The sequence below is a fragment of the Equus przewalskii genome, chromosome 15 (assembly GCF_037783145.1).
Source record: "Equus przewalskii isolate Varuska chromosome 15, EquPr2, whole genome shotgun sequence".
NCBI classification, from domain to species: Eukaryota; Metazoa; Chordata; class Mammalia; order Perissodactyla; family Equidae; genus Equus; species Equus przewalskii.
The window spans coordinates 86,931,715-86,956,932 of NC_091845.1; the positions used below are offsets into that span (position 1 = coordinate 86,931,715).

Consider the following 25,218-nt stretch of genomic DNA (forward strand, 5'->3'; position numbering starts at 1 on the left):
TGTTGGCTGCAGCTTTCATTATTCATGGATGTCCTGAGGGTCAGCATAGAAGCATTTTAATGCTACTAATATTGCTAAGCTTAACATGAGTTTTTCAATCACAAAAGGGGATTCGCTTCTTGTTTAGTTCCTTATGATAGAATAATTCTTAGACTAAAATATAAGCTGAGCATATCTTTTTTTCATCTTTTGGTTATTTGGTATCCCCGAGCCACACAGGGTAGGACCCACATCTGAGGAACAGACACTTGGTGGTGAGTCACATGGGGAAGAAGCTTGAGTGTTTCTCTGGACAAAGCGATGACGTCAACCAGGCGACCTCATCCTTCCCTCCTCTTCCCCTTCATCTTCCACTTGTTATGTAAACTGATTCTAAAGAGGCTTGTCATTTTCCAAATAATTATGTTTAACACAAGAAGCAACAAACTTTTTTTCTTCTACTGGTTTTCATTATAAAATTAGAAATATTCTCTTTAAGTTTCCAAGTACTCAGAGTTGAAACTTGTGTTGAAGGAGTTCAGGTGGCAGCATGGGCCGTAACTGACCTGGAACTACTTGGAGAATTGGGGTTCCCACTTCCACCCTGAACCCAGAATCTCCTTCTACTATTAACTGTTCAGCCCCAAAGTCCATCTCCCCTTCCAGAATGAACACTCTCTTCACTCACAAATGTTCAAGTTTGCTGCCTGGCTTCCGACTGCACAGGTACAGTCTTGATCCAAATGGGCCTGTTGTGCTTCCCTACAGAGCCACCTTGGGTTGGGGCAGTGTTTCTCAAACTTCAGTGTGTGTCAGGACCACTTGGTAAGGTCATTAGCACAGCTCGCTGGACCACCCCCTGGAGTTTCAGATTCAGCAGGTCTGGGGAGTGTCTGGGATGCAGCATCTCTAACAAGTTCTCAGGTGAAGCCGATGATGCTGGCAGTCTGGGGACCCCCTTGAGAACCACTGGGAGGCCAAAGAGCCTGTGATTGAAGCTAGGAAATCTTGCCTTCATCTAGTTTCATAACTTCTGTCCACAGAAACGCTCCTGGGTGGCCTCTTGTTTCCTCATTTATAAGACAAAAGGGGTTGAATTGGTAAACTCTTGCTCAGTACTTCTCCATGATTTTTCTGCCCACCTCACCTGAGAATTTACAGCACAAACGCATCAGTAAAAAAGCCTCATTCCAACAGCATTTCAAGTTGCGAACCTCTCCTCTGACAGCATAGCCTCGTCTCACGAAAATGTTGGGGGCAGGGTTAGGAAAAGCACTTCAGTTATTTCTGAATATGAAATAGAATACTTTATCATCCAATTCTTAGATCAGAGCCTCCCAGATGACGTGCATGAAGGCTGACAGGAACAGCGAGATACCGGTCCCCTTGGTCCTGCGGCATCAGAGCCCCCAGGCAGTCCGTCCAGGAAAGTCTTCCTTGACCCCAGCAAGCTGTCCACATATTGTGATTTTCTGTGGTCCCTGATACGACAGGGTTTGGGGAGCACGGTTAGGTTAAGTAAAATGACTTTGTTCCTTCACCTCCTCTGTAGATCTGACGTTCTTCATATCAAATTTATTTAGGAATGAGGGCAGCTATATGAAAAATCTGATTGTGGTATGCTAATTTATTCTTTTAAATGTTAGCTGAAATACTGCCACCATTCTTGATGCATTTTACTTTGATACAGGAATTTGAGAGGTTGTGGAAGAGATGATTTGATTTCCCCGAAGCCACCTGGGCATGAGTTCTCCAGGCCAACACTGCAGCTTTCTTTTTGTATTCTCCAGCTGCACACTGAGCTTTACATGGTACGTGACAAGGAAGAGAAGCACGGTGATTGACAAGAAGCGAAGGCTCCTGTGCATGTGTGCACACGTGCAGTGGCTGTAATTTGAGGATGGAGAGTAGGGAAGAAGGATGCTGAAGTCCCTGGGTGGGACTTTCAAATTTTCTGAAAGTGTAGGCAATACTGCTACCTGGATCTGCGTCTTCACTGGAAACCCCATACAACTGGATAGAGGCGGATATATCCTACTGTGTCCTCAGAGACCAGAACGGCACTTGGAGCAAGATGGCTGCTCGGAACATGGCTTCAGGTTGCTTGCTAAAGCCTTAAGAAGGAGCCTGGGAGCCTACTCTCTGCAAGCCTGTATTATTTCCCCTGCATGAAGGAGGCATAAAATGGAAAATGGACCAGAAGGAAGCACTGGACTCCACACACTGAGATGACTTATTATTCCCACCAGTTCTCCTGCCCCATCAACTTGTTCCAACTCATTTTCTAGGTAGTCTAACTCCTGATTGCTTTTAGAAAGACAGCATTCTGTTATCTTGATTACTAATTGGCCTTCAAATATTTGTCACCCTCTTTTTTATATAGTAAATTTCCACAGCCTTTCTGCTTGCTAAAGCACTAATTTACGGCTTACAAAATCATTTAAGCTGACTCATGAGCTCCCGGGAGAGCTGCTCTCCATCACCAATTGCGTCCTCCGCTGTGAAAAACTGTGGCAAAGCTCTGTAGAATTTTACATTGGAGCCAAATGGCTCTCACACAACCATGAATAAAACTAATTCATACACACCTATTTTTGTGGGAGTACCAAACTGATTTTTACCTCCAGTTATTCAATCACTTTTAGCAGAGGGAAAGCAAGTGACAACATTGCAATGAGTCCTTGCAAAAAATAGACCAAGTCTGGAAGATATTCAACGCTGCCCGCAGGCTCTGAGCTGGGGTAAAGAATCACTTCCTGGAGCTCAATTCTGTTTTATACTTCTCCTTCAAACTTCGTTTCTCAGTTTATCACTTATCACCGATAATTTTCTGTTTGACTATGGTTGGGCAAGATTTTGAAATGGCCAACCATGTATTATTTTCATTTAAAGTTGCTTCGGGCTTAAAGGCGTCTGAAGATCACTGATCTTTAACAGAATCTTCCAGATGTACATTCCAACAGATATGGAATTCCTTTCTTTTATCATGCACATCTGCTTTACATAAGGTGCCTTCTCCTGGCACTGAGAGACAACCATCTATTCATAATTTGCCTATTTCTACTCTGCTGAATATTGTCCTGGTTTTCTACTGTTATTCTGTAGATTCTGTATGTTGTATATTGTCTACTGTATATTCTGTTATATAAGAATATTCCTACTGTTATTCTCTTGAGTATTAAAAACAGGTGTAATGATATAAGACAGCTCTGTGCTAAGGGACACTGCCACCATCAACACCATCATCCCTAAAGCTTCACCTTGTCACCTTATAGTACTCCAGCTAGTTCACGCCTATCTACCTTTCAGCAGGATTTCCAACTCCTAGGGACAGGAATCCTGGTGGGCGTCTAATGGAGTACTGAGCATCACGTGGCTATCCAATAAACAATTGTTGAGTTGTGTTGAATTGAATTAAAAATTTCCATATTCCTGGTTCTAATCAAGGCAGCAACTGAACCTCCAGTGCTCTCTACAGTCTGAGAACTATCATCGAAAGTAAGGATTATCAGATGAAGGAAGATTCTTGGGAAGGAAAAACCAAAGACCAATGCAAAATAGTTCAAAGAAGGTTAGAAGAGAAATAAATCCCCTTTAACCTAGTCCTGTCCCTGCAGCAGAAAGGGGATGTTTGGTAAAAGTTACAACACACATGCTCTGTGGTGACTGTCACATGTACCAGCAGGATAGAGCAAAACAACTTTTTTTTAAGCCTGAAGTTCTAATAAAAGAGTTCTGTGTTTGTTATTTGTTTGATTTTTTGATTAGTAAGCTTGTGTGTAAATAATGAGAAGTACTTCTCCAAGTCCATGACTAATTTGTAAATATTAATGCAGTGCTCAGGCACTAGATTTTGCTGCACATTCTCTTCCCCGTGAGTGTCATGTGCAGGAAGCAGAACAGAGAACAGAGTCTTCTGATGACTTTCATACCATCACATGGGCATCCTTGGGTACCATGCGCTTGGCCTCCGTATTCTACATCCGTGACCTCAGATTTCTCTCCACCAGCCCTTGGCTGGCTTCTGGTTTTTAAAACCTACTTTTGAATCTCTTGTTTTTTACAATACTATTATAAAATCTTTTACTTTATACATTTTTTCCATCTTTCTCAGTGTCTAGTGGAGTAATGGGCATCTTGTGGGTTTCCAATAAACAATTGTTGAATCATGTTGAATTGAATTTAGAATTTAACAGGAATTTTAAAATACTACTGTCTCTTTTCAGGATGAAAATTTTGCATGGAATCTATGGAATAACACTTTGATTGAATAATTATTATAAACTAGATATTACAAAATATTACAAAAATTCTCAAGAAAAATAGCAATTTAACCAAAACTGGGCATTGCATACAAATACAGTCAGACCTTGGCTAATTCCTACAACATATTTGTCTTATAGCTTTTATAAAGATGTATCTGTAAAGGCACTAACCACATTCTTTAAAAAGTATGTGTTTGGAATTCTTCATTGTGTAAGAATGCTTATGTAGGACCACATGGGATTCTTTTCTGTTTGTTACCTTGGCTTTTGAAAAAGTAAACTTAATTCTTCAAATTATTTTGGGGCAATTACATGGTACGTGCTATACATTGGCCCCAGAGGCAGCCTTACCTGTAAAATTGCTCTAGTGACATATTAATGTCTTGGCACCACCCCATCTCCAGTTTAAGGGATACTCTGTAATAATGAATTTTCATCCTTCGTAATACAGATTTTCTTCTCATGTAGATGGTGGTACTTTGAATGAACACAAGTGTATACAAAAGACCAACAGGAAATGAAATTATACCCATATGAAAGGTACTTCTCTTTCAGTTACAAAAATTAGATTATAAAGTAAAGATGGTGGTTTTAGTTTTCTAAGGCTGAGTTCTCCCTCTTGTAATCTTGTTGGCCTTTGTTCAACAAAATGAAAATGTAAATGAGTCTTTGTGGTTTAATTATACATAAACATATTTTACAATCCACTTAACAGGTCAGCATTGTCATCAGCAAAGTTAGAACATTTTGGAGGACAGTCCTTGTGACTAGGAGTTGGGACTGTTGAGCAAAACTGAGCTGGGAGCAGGCACGTTTTGCTGTGCTCATAGATCTGATCAGCTGCCACTTTTCATATGCAGAAGAACCTAAAGCAGTGATTCTAAACCATGGTCTGAGGACCATCTGGAAGCTTGTAAATTATGCAGATTCCCAGGCTCCACAAGGACCTCAGAATCAAAACCTCTGGGCATGGGGCCTGGACATCTATCTACACTTAAGTATCCCGAGTGACGATGCTCATCAGATTTGAAAGCCACTAACTGTAGGCTCACATGTAATAATTTAAAAATATACACCTCATCTTTTGGGGAAAAACAAAGATTAGTTTGGTCAAACTTATCTTTTGGTTTTATATTTTAAAATGCCTCTCCACTCAGTCTAAATCTCATGGAATTTTAGACCTAGGTATGATTAGAATTCTTTGGTTACAAGCAACAGAATCTAACTCTGAATGAGTTAAGCTAAAATAAAATTTATTGCAATTTATAGGGAAGCTCATAAACCAAAAATAAACCTGAAGACTCAGTGTGAGGAAGAGGTGGGACCAGAGTCGCTCCACATGCAGAGCAGGAAGGACCTACGGTACTCGATTCCCCTGTCAATTTATTCAAATTTCAAATTATGTTTAAAAAGTGTAGGCTCTGCCTAGCATGGGAGGGTGTGTTCCTGTATCTTGGCTAGGGAAGCAGTGTAACTTAGGGGCCCTTTCCAGAACTCTCTCCGGTGACTGAGGGGTCTCTCTCAAAGCAGAATAGCAGTAAGATGCAAGAATGGAGAAGGATTTCTGTGCATTCGAAAATGACAGGTTCACCACAAGGCAGGAAACTTGAGAATACCAAAGGCAAAGTCCTCCTTTTATTCAGAAGTCAACTAATTCCTGAGTGTTAGTCAGCAAAGACTTATTACACACCTTGTACTTCCAATCAGATGCTATGTTAGGTGTTAGGGAAATAACAGTGAAGTTACTGGAGGTCGGGAGCAAGAAATTAAGGCAAACGGTGGGTGGGCTAGTTTAGGTAGAATATGTTCATAATAGAACTTCTCTGATCAGAGCTAAGCAGGGAGGAGCCTGCTTATCTGAACCAGAGGCCTTTTCTATTTATTATTTATTGGGGTTTTTTTTGGTGAGGAAGATTGGCCCTGAGCTAACATCTGTGCCAATCTTCCTCTAGTTTTTGTATGTGGGATGCCATCACAGCATGGTCTGACTAGGGGTGTGTAGGCCTGGATCTGAATCCGTGAACCCAGGCTGCCGAAGAGGAGAGAGCAATCCCAACCATTATACCACCGGCCCAAGATGCCTTTTTATTTAAATAGGCTATCATTTCAGTTAACTAAGGACAGCCTGGGAACACTGCTTTGCTGGCTGAGTCTTCTTCTGGGGCTAAAGGAATGGATAGGGGGTCCTGCGATTTGTTTGGTAGTCGATTAGTTATTGGGTGAATAAAATTATCTGATGACCAGTTTTTCTCCCTGTTAAGTAGGCCACTAGTCTCCCTGAAATTATATCGTGTTCTAGTATATTATGTTACTTTACATTATGTATTTGAACAGACCGGATCACTTCAGCCAGCTTTTACTGAGCACCTAACATGCACCAGCTCCTGCGGACAACACCATTGCTCCTGTGCTCAGGGAGCTCACACTCATCTTCAGGGAGCAGCTTCCTGTAGAGATAACGGGCTTCATAATAACTTATCACAGGTTCCACAATTTGCCCTCTTGGCTTTGCAAGGACGTCCCGCCAGGAACACTCCAGCCCCCGTTTATGCATCTGATGAATATGGACGCATCCTTCGTGCTTGGAATCAGAAGACCCTGGGTAGTCTTCTCTGCCTTGCCCTGGAATGTCAGTCTCCTGTGGCATTTGTGCCCATGCTTCCATCTGAGGTTGCTCACCTCCGGGAGCCCAGAGCCTCCTTAGACAATGCCTTAGACACGGTTTCACCACCATTTATTCTCTAAGGACACTCAGAGCCGTGTCTGCGGCTCAGAATGTCTGTCCGTTTCTGGATTTACACAGCCTGCTGCACACGCGGGATTTCCACATCTCATGTCGCTGATCATCCCTCACCTGTTTCCTCCCCCTGCGCTTCTCAGTCGGGCTGAAGGGACTGCCTTTGATCTTGCTTTCCAAGACGGACACACCTGGACTCTCCTGTGACTCCTCCCTCTCCTCTTCCTTCCTCGTGAATTCAGAATTCAAGCTTTGCAGTTCCTTGCATCTTAATTTCTCTCCGCTCCACCCACTCTTTGACACCCCCCCCCCCCCCCCAGCCACAGCCTGAGCTCAGACCACCATGATTTTTTTCAGAAGAATTGTGGTAGCTTCTAAATTACAGCCGCCTTCCCCTGGTCCAGCCCCCGCAAATCCACCTTCCGGAGAGGGAGCAGGAATCGACTTTACCAAACCAAGCCTATTTCTCTCACCTCCTTTAAAAGCATTTCAAAAGCTCCCTGCGATATTAAGGACAAACTTCAAGCTTCTCCGCAGATGTAAAAAGCTCTTCATTGTCCCTTCCCATCCGTATACCCTCCCGTCAGAGTCTAGCTCCCAGGCAGGCCCAGTGCAGCCAGGACTGTTGGCGCCTCCACCCACCCCCACCCCATTCCAGGGTCTTCTCACTTTCAGAGACTGACTCCCAACTGTCTGAGGTCTTTCTCCTCCAACGTCTTCAACCAACAAACGACAAAAGTGGATGCGTAAATAGATACTCCAACTTCTTCACCCTCTGGTTAGATAGCTCCGGGCCTGCTTTGCATCAGCTCCCGGAGTTCCCCGTGTTGGGGGTTTCCATTTCCCCACAGTGGTGACAGGCTTGAGGCAGTAGCCTTTGTGGCTGCCTCTCTTTCCCACAGCCCTCCCAGAGCTTCCTGGGACCACCTCACCCTTACACAGAATCCTTGTCTCTACCTCTGAGTTTGAGGGAGCTGAGTAAGACATACAACACGTGTCATTTGTTTCAACTGAAAAAAGAATTCCATTTTATTATTTTTTTTTGAGGAAGATTAGCCTTGAGCTAACATCCGCTGCCATTCCTCCTCTTTTCGCTCAGGAAGACTGGTCCTGAGCTAACATCCACGCCCATCTTCCTCTACTTTATATGTGGGACGCCTGCCATAGCATGGCTCGCCAAGCAGTGCACAGGTCCAGCCCCTCCATTTCTTTCTTAAATGTTTACTCATGTTTCCTCTGCCTGGAATGATTCTGGCTCCCACCTCCCTTATCTAGCTGTTCCACTAATTTCTTACAATTTTGCCCTAGCACCACTTCTTAAAGGGAAGCTTTTCTTCACACTGGAAGCTCTGCCTCATGGTCCCCAGCACACCTGTGTCATGGCAGACACCATCGTCCTCGTCTGTCTGGTTCTCTTCATCGAATGTGGTCTCCTTCCAGGTGGAGACCAACACTTATTTTTTGAATGTTCAGTCCGGCCCTAAAAGTAGAAGGGAAGACATAGGGGCCAGCCCATGGTGTAGTGGTTAAGTTCACGTGCTCTGCTTCAGTGGCCTGGTGTTCATGGGTTCAGATCCCAGGCACAGACCTATACCATTCATCAGCCATGCTGTGGCAGCAACCCACATACAAAATAGAGAAGGACTGGCACAGATGCTAGCTCAGCAACAATCTTCCTCAAGCAAAAAGAGGAAGATTGGCAACAGATGTTAGCTCAGGGCCAATCTTCCTCACCAAAATAAAAAGAAGAAGAAGAAGAGAAGACAGCATTGATGAAGCTCACTAAATTTTGGCTTGAATGATTGCTAGCTTCTCAGTGGTCATACCAGCAGAACACTGAATGAGTCCATCTGGCCTTAAAGAGAGGGAGGTTGGCAACAGGTATTAGCTCAATGTGAATCCTTCCCTGCAGCCAAGGGAAACTTGGGGTGCAGCGTTTTAGCCATCCAGGCAGCAGCCAAGGACAGAGGTTTGTTCCACATAACCACTGAGTTCCATTAGGAGCCACCCGATAAATGCCTGGCCTTCAAGACCAGTCTGTTCCAAATCAATCACTTTCTTTAAGTGTGACAGTATTTTGAAATCTTAAATGGAACAATTATAAAATGGGTATACAGTTTAAGCATGACAAAAGTTTAAATGCAGAGACACAAGGTTGGGAATACAGACCTGGTCTGGAGTCTTGGGACACCTGTCTACACAGATGCCATCTTCTCCTCATCCTGGTGTAGTCCTTTCCAACAGGCCGCAAAGAGTCTTTCATTTGATTCCTCTTTTCATAAATAAATTCTCCAGGTTATAGTCCATGATCCTTAAGGTCTGGGAGCTCTGTGAAAAGAATCAGCTACCAACCTTTCATTTCAGCATCTCAATGGGACCCTGAGAACAATGTAATATCTTCCTTAAGCAAAGTTGGTTCTTATATTTCCTCATCTAATTTCATAGGCCATCCAGTCATTATCTCGAAAGGAGACAGCCAATGCTTACCAAACGGTGTAGATCCAAGATTGAAGAGCTTTTGGCCATGAGAGAGCTTAAGTGCCTCTGAAAGCTTTGCCAATTAAGTTTTGATGGTGCTGTTAGCTCTTCCCACCAATCCTGAGGATCAGGGATGGTAACTGCAGTGGAAATGCTGCACTATTGGCCAAATATTACAAACAGATTTAATTATTTGTCTGGTAAAATGAGTTCCCGGTCACTGTGTAACTCAGTAGGAATTCCTCAAACAAGAATTAACCTTTTCAATAATAATTTACCTAAAGCCATCACTCTTCTGAAGGAAAGGCCTCAACCCAACATGAGAACACACAGATCATTCCAAGATATTTATCTTTGAGATGGTGGCATTCCGACAAAGTCCAATTGTCATACCTCAAAAGGTCCCTTAGGAAGGGGAAAGTGGTCTTGTGACTCATGAAATAGCTTCGCTAGATTATATTTTGGGCATGTAGCATGAGTATAGGCTTTATGAGCTGCTGTGGGAGAATGTTTCCAAAAGTATTGCTTTCCCCCTTTGTTGCCACCTTTATTTCTTCTCTTCCACGGTGATTTCTTGAGTCTGTAGAAGGAAACCTTTTAGTGGGTCAGCAGAGTTAATAGAAAGTAGCAGGCATTCTTGAGGCTGGACAGCATATCTAGCTTGATAACATCCTTGTTTATCATTTAAGTAAGACCCATCTGTAAACCAATTAAATAATAGTATGCAGTCGTGGTGTTCTCCTCTTGTGATGTTGGAAGCAAGGTAGCAAGGTTAAAATAGTGAATAATCTTTACCTACACAATATAACCTAAGAAGGTTTATCGTCATTTACTTGACAATGCTTCCCATGCAATTTAGCACCAAACAAGCCTAATTAGTATCCCCCCCTTTATAGGAAGAGAGAACAAATTTCTCTGAGAAATCTCAGGGGGCCTCTGAAAATCCTCAGAGAAATTCTCTTCCTTCTTCCAGGTCAAAAGAAAGCCTTTATTCAGGATTTGAGTATTTTGGTCGGGGGGAGTTTGTCAAAAATATCAAAAGGTTTTAAAACACTTGGCCAAATAGGAAACAACGCTCATTCTATTCAATCAAAGTGACAACAAAACAGTCAAGGGCAAATAGTTAAAACAGTCAAAAAATCTTAATAGAGGGACATCAGTCTTTCTGAACATAGGAAGTTATTCTAACAAAACAGATTTTCTGCCTTTTAGGTAGACTTATTAAAGAAAAGCCTTTTATAACCTCTTTATCAAGAGCAGACCAAAAGTTCAAGAAAGTTATCCTTTTGAGAGAGAAAACCAAATTTTATTTTTTTGCATCAGCTCATTTTTTTTTAACATTAAAACTCATTTATTAATTGGATTTACTTTAGTTTTAGTCAACTTGACCAGGCATAAAACTTTCAGAATTTCTCCTTCACAAACCTTCTACAACTTTTTTACATTCATAATTTGTCCCATGCTTGCTTTCTTCCCTTCTAGTACTTTAGGACAAATTTATCTTTCTTAACCCAGCAAACAAAACTACTTCCACTCTTTACACCTTCTTTACTGAAACCGTACATTTTAATTTCCTTGTATACAGAGCTGTTTTCCTTATTAATTTTTAGTAGGTTTAATTACATATATTAATTAGAATTTTTAACACTTAAAGACCCTAGTGAAAACTAAAAACTAAGTAATTATGAACTGTCTTTTACATTAGCATACTGTGGCTTGGCAAATTTATAAACACTTTTTGTAATTTCTAGAAACATGCTACTTCATGGTACAATCTTAATAAAATACAAGACATGTTTACTAATAGACCTAAACACCTTTGAGTTTCTTTGTAATAAGAAGCCAAAAGTAGACAAATCTAGTCATGTCTAATAATAATGTTACACTATTTCATCTTATTTGGAAAATGACCCAGATATTCAGTGAGTTTTTTTATCATACAATTTTACCTAGCAACACTTCAAAGTTTCAAGTTACCAGAAAGATTTTGGAAGTTATTTTAAATATACATGTCATAAGACAATTATTTTAAAAAGTTTACCCAACACTTTTATCTTTTTCACACTTATTTAGTTTACTCATTCCCAATAATTATTTAGATTGCCTATAAAGCTTCAAGAGACATTAGACAAAATTAGCCATCATTTTAAGTTATTATTTTTGCTAACCAGTTTTGTAACAGAGATAACATCAGCTTATTTGACCAATAAACCCAGACATGTTTGCATCCTATCCAAATACTGACAATTCTGAGCACACGCTTATTTCAATCAAACCAACAATCTTAAATAAGTTTTCAGGTACCAAGATTAATTTTATATCATGTTAACTTAAAGATACTTGGGTTAATTTCTTTTCCCTTTGGAAATAATTTAGGTAAGTGCTTACTTCAAGCCAATTAAACAGAGCTCTTAATTTTTGGCCATACCATCTGAAGGTAAAAATATCACACACATATAACACATATATAGACACATACACAGAGACTGCACAGCTATTGTTTTAAAATTACTGCCATGAATCAGGTACAAGGCTCCCTAGTTATGAATCCAAATTTTTGTTTTAAGACTTTTTACTAATGTTTGTGGAGAAGACACTAAAGATGCTAGATTTTGGGTGAGGCTGCTCTTATGGTGACTTTTCTGGCCTTTTTCCCTTTTTTTTGCTTCTTTTTTAGAAATTGTCGATAAGCTAGATAACAGTTCCCAGAGAGGCGAGGCCGTAATCCTTTTTAAGATAAAGGAACTGGGTGGATCTGAACGGCCTCTGGAGCTGCTTTCCCAGTCTCAGGGGGATTTGTAAGTTGAGAACACGTGTCCAGCACCATTAGCCTAATTTGCTCTCCCCCCGCCCCCCTGCCCCCGACCAACAGATGATTAGTTTAATATAATTTAGGGAAGAGGGCCTGGAAAGAAAATTCCTATCAGACTCTGAATATCAGCTTCCAGTTTGGCCAAATTTCTGATCCCAAGTTACTTAAATCCTTTCAAATACCTTGTCGGTTTCAGCCAGGACAAACTAACTACCTGGCAGTATTGAACAGTTCCAGGAATCATCAGCGTAGCAGTTTCCCAGAAAATCTCTCAGAGTCTCATCAGCTTGTAGATTATGGGAGTGTCTGTAAAGTCATGCCCTAATATATTCCTTTAATTACTATTTATAATTTAATTTTCTGTTAGCTTTTTGCAACAAAACTTTCCATAAGATTATTTCAGAATGTTGAAGTTTTTGCTTTTTAAGTGCACTTTTTAAATGATCTTATCTAATCAGAACGTTCCTTCTAATGGCCAGTGTAACCCTGAGGCTGACAGCAGCTTGGTAGGACCACTGGCCACGAATGGAGTGCACCCCACATTTCTCTCTGACTATCTCTGACCACAAAATGGGGTGCAGTGCACTTTGACCATATTTCAGGACCTCTAATAACCTGACGATTACTAAGCCAAGCCCTCAGGACATGGAACAAGCTTGGTAAAATATTTTTTTGTGGTTCTTTGTAAATATTTACGGCTCCCAGAATCTTTAGTTTTTGAGCAATTGTGCTGGAAGTTGGCGAGCTCGACTTTTTAAAAGTTTCTTTGTTACCTTGCTCTTAAAAAGGAGACCCACAGAGGCCACTGTAATTTCAAATTATCCGTGTTATTTTGCCAGCCATTAACAGCTATCCTTATTTTGTTGAGCACTTGCAAGTCACAGCACGTAGCCTGCCGGAGTTCAGAGGTGAGGCTGCCAATTTGGGAACTAGTTGACATTTAGAAGGTCGATTTCTCACTTTTCTTTTAGTTTTGTTTTGCCATAAAGTCTGAACAATTCCTAGGGACAGTGTGGTGGGTCAGAAATGTGCTGCTTGTGAGTGTTACTCCCTAGAGAAAGGTCGTAAATATTCTCTTACGTGCCTTGGTTTCTCCCGCCAGCAGCCGTTGGGGCTCGGAGCTCAGGTGACGAACTCTCTTATGAGCTTCCCTGGACGAGCCTTCAATTAATTAACGTTAATGATACTGGAGTTCCCTATGCGCCCGCTGCACAGCGTGAGGATTGATCCTTCAACACTCCTGATGAGGTCTTCAGGCACCTGAGAACGGCTTTCAGCCAGGAGGAGCAATGTCCCTTTTCTTCACAGCTAAACACACCAGTCTCTCATGTCTCTATCAAGCAGTGTGTTCAGACTTTATATAAACACAATTCTTGGGCCGGCCCGGTGGCTGAACTTAACTACTCAGTTAAGTTGTTGCACTACACTTTGGCAGCCCAGGGGTTCACCAGTTCGGATCCTGGGCGTGGACAGGGCCCCGCTCATCAGGTCATGTTGAGGCGGCGGCCCACATGCCACAACCAGAAGAATCTACAAGTAGAACATACAACTATGCACCGGAGGGTTTTGGGGAGAAGAAGAGAAACAACAAGAACAACAACAAAACCCACAATTCTCTCCGATTTAAAGCCAAATTTAACAGGTCGGCCTTCCCCATTCACTCTAAAGTTCCCTTCAGGCTCCCCGGGCCTAGGAAATTCCCCCTGGGGTCCTCGGTCCTAGGAATTCCCCCTAGGTTCCTCTTACCTAGGGTATGGACTGGTACCCTTAAGACACCTATTCTAAGGTTGGAAACAGCTCATGTAAACTCTTGGACCATCAACTCAAAATAAAGAGGTCCCGGTTTCAGGAGAACTCACCAGGGTCACCTGAAGAGTGCAGTGATCCGAGGGGCTCAATGGGCCCCTATTGGTACCGAATGCCGGTTCAGTGTAGATTCCAGGTGGTCTCCTCGGGTTTCTCTGAAATCCTGCCTCAACTACGCCAAGAAATGTCGATGAAAATAATCCATAACCAACCTATAAATCAAAATCAGGCTGAGTTTATTACGAGCCAGAGTGAAGATTATAACCTGGGAAAGCCTTAGTAGACTTTCCGGAGAAGTGTGGGTTTCAGTACAGTCTTATATCGTTTTAGAACAAAGGACATACATTAAACCACGCAGGATGCATTTTCAAAGAGGTATTCAGTTGCAAATTAGCAGGACAACAGGACCAGGATGCCAGGAAAGGGACTAATCTGGGTGTTACCAATAGGGTGTTGTTACCAATAAGGCATAGGAGGGGAAGTCTGCCTTCTTCACCTCAAGAGAGAGTCCTGACTCAAATGGACAAGCAGATGTACAATACATGCTTAATGGGCCATAAGTCAAGCTTTCTAGTTCAAGGCGAATCAGTTTTGAACTTGAATAGTTACCCCATATAACTCAATATGTGAAAATCTCTTGTCGCCAGTAAGTGTGGAGAAAAATCACAATACAACTAACATCTCCTGAGCCACTGTTGTGTCCCAGACACTGTGTAAGTGCGTGAGAAACATCACACATCTAGTGTTCCCCTCGTAGATGACACCACGATATTGTATTGTATTAAACGTTATACTTATTACTAGATTAGATAGAGTGGATTATTGTTGTGAGCATCGGTGTTACATGACTATTGATATTATTAGTTCCATTTTACAGAAAGTAAATAATGCTCAGGCTGGATATTCGAAGGCGACTCCTTTTCATAAGCCCAGTCGTCTCAGCAGATCCTACAGTGCTTCTCGAGGAGGTGCAGAATAAGAATTCATATGATGGGTTGGGTTTCGGAACTTCCCTCCTCTTGCCCGGTTCCATACAGAGGATTAATAATCGCCAGGGCCAAGCCTCTTGCCTCACACTGTTTTATAACTCACTGTAGCCAAAATACTACTGTTTAGACCACAGGCTAGAATTTCCTAAAACCAGTTTCAAAGTTATATTTTCCAAGAGCATCCAAAGTTCGGGTTCACCATAAAGTAGTGAAATCCCTTTATTCAACAAACACACATTAAGCCCTTTTTGTACATATTGCATGGCGTTAACTTCTGGGGCTTCGGGTTTCACTAAGTCAGGATTCTGATCGTTGGCATGTGGTAGCTTATCCTGAATAATAGTTGCCTTTGCAACTTTAGGATCAAAGACCAAAATGTACCATCTAAGTCTTTTCTACTGTGTCTGGAATTAGAGATAGAGATTGACTTAGTCTTTGATAATTTTGTATTTGTTTAGAGTCTTTCTGCTAAGAAACTCCAGATGCTTTACAGATTTAACACACTTATCTTGAAAAGCACTCCCTTTGTGTCAAAACTAAACTAAACAATATTCTTTTTTTTTTGGCTCTACTCTTCTGGCTTTCTTTCTGTAAGCTTTTTGAGGAAAGGGGCCAGGTCTTATCTATTTTTGCATCACCAGGGCCTGACATGGCTCCAGGATCTCATAAGCACCCTATAAAAAGTTTCTGCAATGGATTAAAAACTATATCCTTAGAAAACACTTAAAACAGTGCTTTTAAGTGTGAAAAACTAGAAATGTTTTGCAGGATTGTTCTATATGAATTTTATCAATAAAAGCATTTTAGTTTAAGTCTTATAAACTAATCTGCACTTTCTTGAATCCCCACCCCAATATCTTTTCCTCCAGACATAATTTGGAATCAGTGATACATTCCAATTCATAAAACAAATCTAGATTGTTACGTCCTTTGTGGCCCATTCACCAGCTTTCCAGCAGTAACCTGAAGTGGTCAGCAGGCAGCAAGCAGGAAATCTTTCCTGGCATGGTTCCAAGCCCTCGTCATCTTTTAGGAGCCTTAACACTGCTCAGTCACATAGACTTAGGCCCGACCCCATGAATGAAAATCCCACAATACCAGAAGCCACCACATGCAGGTCCACAGTGTACAAAGAGGCTGTACTTACAAGTCTGTTTTCATCTCAGTATCTGCAATTTGGAGAGCATTTTCGTAAGTTCCCAAATTAACCCACCAAATCCTGAATCATAATGTTAAGAGGTACATTCAAAGTCGTGGCTCCTTGGGTACAGGAAACGGGGGAGCGGGCCGGGGTCAGCAGAGAGGGACGTGGACCCCTGGTGCCTGCACAGGGCAGTGTGGCAAAGGCTCCAGTCCCTCCACGTCCAATGAGGCACCACACAGGGTGCAGACATTCACTTTTCTTCCGTGTCACTAGACCTCTGCTGACTCAAAGGCAAGACAGAGGAAGAGAGCTGCTTTCCCCGTTTCCAGACCTACAGCTTTCCTTGGACTTCCCTGCAAAATTTTTTTTTTGTAAAGTTAGGCCAGAGAGTCAGTATTCTAGGCTTTTCAGGCCGTCCAGTCTCGGTCACGGTGTCCAGCTCTGTTGTCACAGCGTGAAAGCAGCCACAGATGACACGCGAGCAAATGAGCAGGGCTGTGTTACAGTGAAACTGCATTAACGGCTACTGAAATTTGAGTTTTACATAATTTTCACGTGTCACAAGTATTATTCTTCTTTTGATTTTTTTCCAACCATTTAAAAGCATAGAAATATTCTTAGTCGTGCTGCACACAAACAGATAGGAGGCTGGATTTGGCCCGCGGGCTGCAGTCTGTCAACCGCTTTAAAACAGCCCACGTTAAACTCCCAATTTGCCAAAACCTCCCTCTGCCTTCCGTTCCATCTCCCTCGCTGGGAGTGCTTGGACCCCCGCTTTCCTCCAAGTCCCCTTACAGCACCCCTGCACGACTGCCCTGCACCTGAGGACCCCACGCTCTGTCCCTAACCTTCTCTTCCTGCCTCCCCACTTCCTGAGCACAGCTCTCCAGCGAGCTCTTAAAAATGAAACGTGATTCACTAAGCAGAGCTGTTGCCAGAAGTATCTTTTGAAAATACAAATCTGGATCCGTTGCCTCAGTTCCAACATTTCTGTATCTTCCCTTAGACTAAAAGGAGCCATTTCCACTTTCAGACTTAGCTCATGAGGTCCTCTGCAGCCTGGCGTCACCCGCCCATCAGACCTGGTCCTCGGTCAGCTCCGTGATCCACCCCCCTGCCCTGCACCCTCTGCTCTGAGGGGGAACTTCAGTTCACCCTCGAAGTCACAGTCACAGCGAAGCCTTTGCGGGGACCTGGAGAGACCACTTTGGAAAGCATAGTTTCAGGCTATAGCAAAATGAAGTGAATGACTCTGGGCAGAAAAAACAAATAGATGCCATTTGAGAGGAGAGGCACACCATCAGCCCAGGGGAGCTGACCCCGTCTGTCCTTGGGGCCAGGTCCCCAGGGTTCCCACGTCTCACAGCTCTTGTTTCTGGACCGCAGGCTCACCCTCACGTCCAGGGTGCCTGTGGCCACCGGGAATGAGGCGTCAGGTCCGAGGAGCGACGCAGCAGCCACGGAGCCGGAGTCTGCGGGGACCTGCGTGAAGGTGCGGACCTAGGGTGGCTCCCGCTGGGTCGCTGCTCCAGCACGTGTGGGGAGCAGCGGTTGGAGGGGGAGCACCGGCTCTGACCCGGGTCACTGAGAGTGAATCGCATCGAGGGCAAAGCAGTTAGAGAGAGAAACGAGCAGCTTTTAGTCCAAAATAAATGCAGTGATTCAATGCAGGCCCCGTCCGTCAGGAGGATAAAATTTTTAAAATTCTCTGATTCCTCCTTGGAAACTTTGCAACCCTTTGGACCCATTCAATCTGGTTTTCAAGGAAAAAATAAAAGCAAAACTAAAAACAACAAAAGGAAATTTCATTGGCTGTTTTAATGATTATTCACCTGTGAGTAAAAACCCATTAATTTCTGTGGGTTTCCTGGTTAGCAAAGGAGTTTCGCTTTGCTTACTTTTTGATTTTGACAGAAACCCTTGAAATTAAGAAGTAGAGATGTGATTATCTCTGGATCGTAGCAACTTTCCAAAATTGGTTTTATTTCAATTTACTAAACAGGACGTTTAGTAAATTGTTGTGGACTCATTTTATCTGCCCGTTGGCTGCATATGAACAGAGGAAGGAGACCAAGAGTTTTAAGATGCTGCAGAGAAAAAAAATACTAAATGCGGGTGGTCGCCAGTGAACTAGAGATAAGTGACCCATTCCTGCCAGTGTGAGGCGTCCTTGTTTGAGGAAAGGGTGGGGTTCACAGTGCAGGGAGAAGCGCTAAGTTTAGAAAGACTCCAGCGGAATTCCCATTTCCTGGGGCCCCTGGAGATGTCAGCATGGACTTATTCATTAGTCAGGGGAGCTTGATGTCTGAGCCAAGGAAGCTTCCGTAGGAAGGGAGAGCAGGACAGGAGCCGGGGGTAAACAGCAGGCCAGAGAAAAACCGGGAAAAGCTGCTGACAAGGGTTTCCCACTGAATCCTGTTCCTACCTGAGGGCGAAACACGGGATGCCAGAACCTCTGGGCCCTTGGAAACTGGAAATGAAACCTTTCTTCTCTCCTATCTTTTTTAATGGAAATGAATACTACTAAGCTAATAATTCTTTTTGAAAACACTTTCTTGTGGTATGAGGTGCATTTAAAAAAACCTGGAGTTGGGGAGAATCCTGAAACAAATTTTGATTAGTTCATCTTCAAAATGTGGGTTTAACTTTAGATTCGGCCTGGGATCTCCTTTGACTTGACTTCTCAAAAACAAAATCCATTTTGTGTCCTGTCGGGTTAGAAACTGTGTGAACACAAACTCTTTTCAAAAGATCCAGAGCCTGAATGAAATCAGAGCCGTCCTGGGACCCAGGGCATCTTCTGTACGATTTGAACAGCTTTCTTGCGGCAGACCTGCCACCCGGCTGAAATAAACTCCCACAGCAGGTGCTGCAGGATCTTTCTGGTTAAGCGCCTAAAATTCAGTTAAGTATTCCATGCTGATTTTTTTTACACAAATATTAGTGGAGAAGCCAGACTCCAGCAGTGGCCGCCATGGCCCACTTTTGAGTTCCTGGCAACTGAAGTTTGTGTGATAAGCATCTACAGCCCAAGTTACAAATTCAAAGGTTTTCTTCAAGGAGGGCGAAAACAGCCGCAGGGTTTATCTGCTATCAGTGGCCAGCGGCTGTCTTCAGGGCCTGGTGGAGTCACTGCAGAGGAGAGAAAGGCAGGTATTTAGATAAAGAAGACTTTATCAGAACTGGAGTCCTGCCCTTGGGCATTCAACCCAGCTTTTAAAAATCCAAAAAGAACCAGTTTGGTGGGCCTTTCTCGGGACTGCTGCATGGTCTGTTGAGAGCACTGCGTGTGATAATGACTTGTATCCCGACATTCGTGGGGCACGATCACAAGAAAACTCCAAAACTAGTTCACTAAGACAAGGAAATTTCATTTGATCAAAGTCCTCTTTGAATAAATCCTTATATTTGGTTTTTATTTATTTTTGTGGTGGTTGCTTCTGCTGTAATCTAACTTTACATAGGGTTGTGAAAAGTGACGCTCTCATTTTGAGTCACAGTTTTTTAAAAAAATAAATATACAAAGAGTATTATAAAAAAACTATGGGTCCCCTATACCTAAAAATATAGATGATTTGATACATTTCCTGGCTCTTTCTTTTCCTTAACAATGTGTTGATATCATTTTTACATGATAAAACATGATAATTGTGTCAGCTTTATTTTGACTTATATAACATTACTTCGTGTATCTAAATGGTCTTCATATTTTATATTTAAAGTTACTTGTAATCTAGAGAAATAATATAGCTTGTTAGAATGTTTCTGATTGCAGGTTCAGTTTTTACAAAAATTGATGCGTGGAAGTAATGGCAAGGATCATTCTGTATGTGTCGTATTATGCAGGTATCTGTATAACCTGACACCTTTACAGAAAAGATGATTTACTCTGTGAAGAAGGAACTCAGAAGCGCGAGATACGGTGCGATTATGCTATCATTCTGATTAATTTTCTTGACTTCCGTGCTAATTAACTCAGAGTGTAAGTTTTAAGAGTATTCAAAGAAAACACAGGAAGGTATAGGTCATCACAGATCTTTAGTGTGTTAACGATTATCGTAGGCCACTGGAGACAAATTATAAAGGGCCTCCACCTCATCTTTTTCAAGAAATTGTGTTTGGCAGGCTGCTCCGACCCTACACCTGCTGCCAGCGTTCCTTCTCGATGACCAACTACTTGCTCTACATTAGTGTTGGCTCACTCTGTGTTTAAGTCAGGTGGCTGGCATCTTCTTCTTCGTCTTTTTTTTTTTTTGAGGAAGATTAGCCCTGAGCTAACATCTGCTGCCAATCCTCCTCTTTCTGCTGAGGAAGACTGGACCTGAGCTAACATCCGTGCCCATCTTCCTCTACTTTATATGTGAGATGTCCGCCACAGCATGGCTTGCCAAGCAGTGTGTAGGTCCACACCCAGGATCTGAACCCGCGAACCCTGGGCCGATGAAGCTAACGTGCGAACTTAACCACTGCACCACCTGGCCAGCTTCCTTGGAATCTTCTAACTAACACCATGAGGGTCGTACATATTCACCAGGTTGAAAGGATTGTCTCATATATACACTAATTATTTACATTTGTTGTATGGGAGGAAGGAGTATAGAGACTTTCCAGGGCAGATAACAGAGTGAGGTTTCTGAAGCCTTCATCTTTAACTGACCCCTGACCCTGCAGGAGGAATGTTTCCTCCAGGGGTTGAGGTGTGCTCCTTCCTCGTTCCTGGGCATAGAGCATAACAAGTAGTTAAACGGCAAGTTCTATGGGCAACGTCCTGTTCTAGGCACTCTGCCTGTATTAATTATTGAATTCTTCCAACAGCACGGAGGCACGTGTCCTACTAATAGCGCCATTTTACAGAGAGGGTGAGTAACTTGCTCAGGGTTCCTGCCGGTAACGGGGGCCCAGGACTCCCCCGGGCAGTCTGATCCGTGTTCCCACCACAGCGCTCTTCCCCATGTGTCCCTACCTCATAGGCCAGAGCAGGAGATGGCAACGCTCAACTCGGCACGCTGTCTTCTCACATCAAGTCAGGAAGAGGGGTTAAGAGAGATTAACATTCATCACCTCGAAATGGAAAAGCAGACAAAAACCTGGGGAGAGAAATTAGTCCCCAGTGGTCACTCACTCAAAAGAGCCAGTCTTCGTGCTCTCTCTTGAGATTACAGCTTACACGGGCACTGCATGGGGTCTCCTTAGATGATCTTTAAACCTCTGAAATCATGTCTTCTTGATGGGAATGTTATGTTTACCTTATACGTTCTTGGAAACGTGCATGCTTGCTTATGGTACCATGTAGTTATGCAATTCCTTCAACCATTCTCGGCCTTTTGAGAAGGGGGATCATTTGTCTTAAGGCCACTTCAAAAGAGCCATCTGTCAAATCTCTGGATATGACAGAATACGGATCAGTTGTCTCCAGCAGAGGAGGGCTGAGGGGGAGACGGGGATCTGAAGCTAGAGGCCCCCATGGGGCTGAGACAGCGGAGGAAGCTCTGTCTGACCAGGAGATTGCAGGAGCTAGCAGCATGCCACACTGTGAAGTGAAAAGAGCATGAGGTTCAGGGCCAGGCCCCTCCGAATTCTGGATTTCTTAAAGGCTGTGCAGATTAAATAAGAAAATAGATATAAATATGCTCTGTGAACTATACATGGTTGAATACATTTGAGCTAATTAAAGAAGAGGATGGACAAGCTGGCTGAGTCCGAATTCCTCACGTGACATAATAGTGGTGTCCTAGCTGGTGGTCAAGTGCCACGATGGTCTTAAATCTCAAGGACATCTCAAGGAGAGCAGTTATCAGAACTCTGGGCTCTGGACTGGGGTTTAGGCAGAAAGCTCCAGTTTTAAATGTATTAAGACGCTGGACAAAACTTTGGTTATTTAAGTAGAGAGAAAGGTCAGCGCCCAGATACTGGGTCATAATACCTGAGAGAGCAGCAAAGACTCCTTGAGTCTGCATCCCAATGTTTGGGGTGAAGCACCTTCCATCCTTTTGACTAGCAGGTGGAGTTGAGTCTGCAGCTAGGGCTCTGACAGGGGCTACAGGGCTGCTGAGCCTGGGAACCGGACACTGGTCTCCCAAACTGAAGGACCACACATGGTGCTTGGACTACAGAAATGGAGACAGCTTCAAGGGGATAGAAAACGAGGACTCGAAGGCGATTTTGTGGTTTTCAGCCAGAGCGGCTGGGGCCATGGATATCTCATTTACAAAGGTTGCAAGGTGGGGGCCGAAGGTGAGAAAGAAGGGAGATGGGAGAAGAGGAATATTCTGGAAAGGCAGGACTGCGGTTGGGTGGTCATGAGATGCTAGTGATACCGGAGGCCTAGAGCTCAGGAGGAAAGTTAGGACCAGAGGTGTGAGTTTGAGAAACTGTTCATAGAATGGCTGCCTCCGGGCCCAGGGAAAGTGCTCAGTTTCCTGGGTCTGCCCTAACAAAATACCACAAATTGACTAAAGCAACAAAAATATATTGTCTCACAGTTGTGGAGGCTAGACATCTGAAATCAAGGCATCAGCAGGGCTGGTTCCTTGTGAGAGCTGTAAGGAAGACTCTGCTATTTTCTTCTCTCTGAGCTTCTGGAAGCCTCGGGTGTTCTTTGGCTTGTAGACGGCGTTCTGTGTATTCACATCGTCTTCCCTCTGTGCACACCTGTGTCTGTGTCCAAACTTCTCCCTTTCATGAGGACACAGTCATTTCGGAATAGGACCCACCCAAATGACCTCATCTTGACTTGATCATCTGCAAAGAGCCTATTCCACATAAGGTCACGTTTGCAGGTACTGGGGGTTAGGACTTCAACATCTTTGGGTGGACACATTCAAGCCCTAACATACAGGATGAAATGCTTCCTGAAGGGAGTAGAATAAGCAAAGAGCGAGGCTGAAGCAAGGCCTTTGAAGTTGCGAGCATGAAGAAAGGCGAAGAAGACAGAAGATGGAGATGGATCCATCTCGTGGAAGTAGGAGGAGAACCAGGGAAAGCACAGTAGCCGAGGGGAGTGTTTCACAGAGAAAGAGTTGTGATTGTAAACGACAGAGGAAACGCAGGGAATGAGGAAAGACAACTGGATTGGGAATCAGGAGGCCACTGTGTCCACTATACGGGGTGTTTATGACATAAGGTTTCCGGGACAAACTCATGGGCTCCGTTTTGGTCCATTTGGGCTGCTATAACAAAGTACCATAGACTGAACAACAGAAACTATCTCTCAGGTTCTGGAGGCTGGACATCTGAGACCAGCGTGCCAGCGGGTGAGGCCCTCTCTGGCTTACAGACTGCCCCCTTCTCATTGTGTCCCCAGCTGGAGGAGAGCAGAGGGGATGTAAGCTCTCTCTTGACTCTTATAAGGGCATTAATCCATTCATGAGGGCTCCACTCTCATGATCTCTTCTAATCCTAACACCATCACATGGGACCGTAGAGTTTCAACCTATGATTTTTGGGGAACACAAACATGCAGTCTATAAACGGGCTCAAATCTAACCTCAGTCATTACTACGGGAGGATGGCATGTTCCTTAAAGCCTCTTTGTCTCAGTTTCCTTATCTGTAACATGGAGGTGATGATAATAGTTCCTACCTCACTGAGTTGTTAGGAGGATTAAATAAGTTCTGCCTAAAAGAGGGTCATGTAACCTCTGTGCACCAAAGGAGACTAGAGCGAAAAGGCAACCCACAGAAGGAGAGAAAAGGTTTGCAAATCATATATTTGATAAAGGATTGAGATATAGAGAGCATAAAGAATTCGTACAGCTCAGCAACAACAAAAGAAACACTCCAATTAAAGAATGGGCGAAGGGGTTGAAAAGACATTTCTTCAGAGGCCTAAGAATGGCCAATAAGTCCAAGAAAAGGTGCTCAAATCACTAAATCAACCATAATAAGGCACCTCTGCACACCCAACAGGGTGACTATTATATAAAAAACATAAAAACAAAAAGTAACAAGTGTTGGTGAAGATGTAGAGAAATTGGAATCCTTGTGCACTGCAGGTGGGAATGTAAAATGGGCAGCTGCTGTAAAAACAGTATGGAGAGTCTTCAAAAAATTAAAAATGGAATTACCATATGATCCAGCAATTCCACTTCTGGGTATATACCCAAGAGAAGAGAAAGCAAGGACTCAAACAGGTATTTGTACATCCGTGTTCATAGCAGCATTATTTACAATAGCCAAAAAGTGGAAGTAACCCAAGTGTCCATCAACAGATAAACGAACAAACAAACTGTGATATTTACACAGAATGGAATATTATTCAGCCTTACAAAGGAGGGAAATTCTGACATATGCTACAACGTGGATAAATCTTGAAAACGTTATGCTAATTGAAACAAGCCAGACACAAAAGGACAAAGACTGTACGATTCCATTTATATAAGATACCTAGCGTTGTAAAATTTATTGAGTCGGAAAGTAGGTTAGCAGTTGCCGGGGGCTGGGGCCGGGGTCGGGGTTGAAGGGGAAAGCCACGGGTGGGGAGCTAGTGTTTAACGGGGACAGAGTTTCAGTTGGGAAGGTGAAAACATTCTAGAGATGGGTGGTGGTGATGGTTGCACAGCAATGTGAATGTACTTCATGCCACAAAACTGTACACTTAAAATGGTGAAATGATACATTTTCTGTTATGTATATTTTACAATAAAAAATACTCTGAACTAAAAAAGAAGCAGTGTCATGTGTGTGTTACTATCATGACACGTAAGGTAGATCACAGAGGGTTAAGGGAGCTCATGGGAGACAGGAAATGGAGGCAGTGAGTGAAGTCCACTCTCAGCAGTGTTTTGGGGAGAATACGGGTCACTGTGTGCAAAGACAGGCAGGGCGGGGGCTTGTATTCCTCCAGGAGCACAAAGGACAGGACTGGTTTGCAGATGGAAGGCAGGGGGCTTCAGAAGGAGAAATCAAGACCACGAAAGACACGATGGGTAGATGCAGACAGATTCCAAAGACTCGACCGAGGGAGAGCCCTAGAGAGGGGCGGACCTGGCACGGGGAGGGGCGGAGTGG

General features: G+C 43.2%; 1 long non-coding RNA gene across 1 annotated transcript; it reads right to left on the reverse strand.

Annotated features, from left to right (window-relative positions):
• Window positions 1-10,742: 10,742 nt before the first annotated feature.
• On the reverse strand, window positions 10,743-17,311 carry LOC139076250 (uncharacterized). Its single transcript, XR_011527658.1, has 3 exons — window positions 16,214-17,311; window positions 14,131-14,289; window positions 10,743-13,801 (listed from the first exon to the last, which is right to left on the reverse strand). It is a non-coding gene; the product is annotated as an uncharacterized lncRNA (long non-coding RNA).
• Between the last annotated feature and the right edge of the window lie 7,907 nt (window positions 17,312-25,218).